Here is a 2,500-nt window from a genome sequence, read left to right on the forward strand (position 1 = left end):
CTCAGTAATAATAGTGCGACGTTCACGTTAACTAATTAACGTGTTTGCAAATTGAAAACAGATTCGTTTGGGATTTGATTTCACTCATTCACTCATTTTCTACCGCTTATCCGAACTACCTCGGGTCACGGGGAGCCTGCGCCTATCTCAGGCGTCATCGGGCATCAAGGCAGGATACACCCTGGACGGAGTGCCAACCCATCGCAGGGCACACACACACACTCATTCACTCACTCACACACATCCAATCAACCTACCATGCATGTCTTTGGACCGGGGGAGGAAACCGGAGTACCCGGAGGAAACCCCCGAGGCACGGGGAGAACATGCAAACTCCACACACACAAGGTGGAGGCGGGGGATTTGATTTCAGTTTCTTCTAAATTCTTCAGAAAATTCAGCCCTTTCCAAATCTTCCTCAAAACACGACTCAAAAAGAAAAAAGAAAGCAGGGTCGCTGGAAGAAGTCGCAAGAAACGACCAGCGAATCTCTCGGGTCGCAATCTGCAGTTTTTAATTGCAGACACGTCGAATATCTTCCGGCGTTTTTTCCGGCGCTGCTGAGCCAAAAAAACCGCTGTGTAATTTCTCCTTTATCCTGCCTGCTTGCTGGAATGAGTGCTCATTTAATTCCCTTAATTGGCAGTTAGCACCGAGTTTAAGGAGTCAAATGAACCACTTAATGATTTTGTGGGACTCGTTTAATTATGATTGAGTCAGCGGTAATGTCCTCACGAGGGCTCGCTGTAACATGGCTTCACGTTTAGAGCGTAAACTGTTAGCGTAAGACCGAGAGTTTTTAACAAAAGGATGGAGATCGTGGTGAGATCGTTAGAAGCATGAAATATAGTAACCCCCCTCCTCCTCCTCCTCCTCCTCCTCCTCCACCCAGCTCCACCCGAAGTGTGTTGTTACGCTGCTCTGTGATGCAGCACGAGCAGCGGTTTGACACTGGCTCCAGGCGTCTCACAGGAAGCACGATGCTAACTGGTAGCAAATTAGAAGGAAAAAATAAGGGTAGAAAAAAAATTTGCTTGACCCCCAACATGTGACCTGATTGGTCAACCACTTAAAGCATGACAAACGCCTTTAAATCATTTTCCGAGTATTTATTTATTTATTTATTTATTTATTTATTTTTCTGGTGGCTGCATTCTGCCCCCTAGTGGTCACATGTTAGAACCCCCCCGCACACGGTGTAACAGAATCGTACATCCTTTATAAATAAACACATTCCATTCAAGGTGGTTGTTGTCGTCCGTTCTGATACGATTCCGACTCGACAACACAATCCACGTCTGGAGAACAAGCGGAAGCTGCATAACGACCTGCGCCAGAACGGAGAATGAAAGCGCCGTGTGTTCAGAACGTGTCCGACCTTTGAATACGGCCCAAGATTCTTTCGCTCGGACACGTAGCTAGGAAATCAGCAAAATGTCAACAAGGAGGGAGTGAAAATAATAACATTCTGCGCTTTAACAATGGAGCGGCTCGGCGTAGCGGAGTTCCAGACGTAGGAGCCAGAGTAAATAAAACACCTTCCGCTCGTGTCTGCGTGCACTGAGCAACAAATGTGTGTTTCGTTTTTAAAAAGCTAGAACAGCCGAATTAATCCACGTCTCTGCCCAAAGCTCATCTATTAGTCCTGCTCTTTCTACTGAAATAAAACACTCAGTCTCACACCACCACATGAGCTTTATAAAACACTCAGTCTCACACCACCACATGAGCTTTATAAAACACTCAGTCTCACACCACCACATGAGCTTTATAAAACACTCGGTCTCACACCACCACATGAGCTTTATAAAACACTCAGTCTCACACCACCACATGAGCTTTATAAAACACTCAGTCTCACACCACCACATGAGCTTTATAAAACACTCGGTCTCACACCACCACATGAGCTTTATAAAACACTCAGTCTCACACCACCACATGAGCTTTATAAAACACTCAGTCTCACACCACCACATGAGCTTTATAAAACACTCAGTCTCACACCACCACATGAGCTTTATAAAACACTCGGTCTCACACCACCACATGAGCTTTATAAAACACTCAGTCTCACACCACCACATGAGCTTTATAAAACACTCAGTCTCAAACCACCACATGAGCTTTATAAAACACTCAGTCTCACACCACCACATGAGCTTTATAAAACACTCAGTCTCACACCACCACATGAGCTTTATAAAACACTCAGTCTCAAACCACCACATGAGCTTTATAAAACACTCAGTCTCACACCACCACATGAGCTTTATAAAACACTCAGTCTCACACCACCACATGAGCTTTATAAAACACTCGGTCTCACACCACCACATGAGCTTTATAAAACACTCAGTCTCACACCACCACATGAGCTTTATAAAACACTCAGTCTCAAACCACCACATGAGCTTTATAAAACACTCAGTCTCACACCACCACATGAGCTTTATAAAACACTCAGTCTCACACCACCACATGAGCTTTATAAAACACT

The 2,500-nt window shown here is 44.8% G+C and overlaps 1 protein-coding gene across 3 annotated transcripts in view; it reads right to left on the reverse strand.

Moving 5' to 3' along the window:
* The window catches only part of dym (dymeclin), a 73,951-nt gene that overhangs the window by 61,167 nt on the left and 10,284 nt on the right, over positions 1-2,500 (reverse strand). The gene's annotated exons all lie outside the window — the stretch shown is intronic.

This window comes from Tachysurus vachellii, chromosome 17 (genome assembly GCF_030014155.1).
Source record: "Tachysurus vachellii isolate PV-2020 chromosome 17, HZAU_Pvac_v1, whole genome shotgun sequence".
In the NCBI taxonomy this organism is placed as follows: Eukaryota; Metazoa; Chordata; class Actinopteri; order Siluriformes; family Bagridae; genus Tachysurus; species Tachysurus vachellii.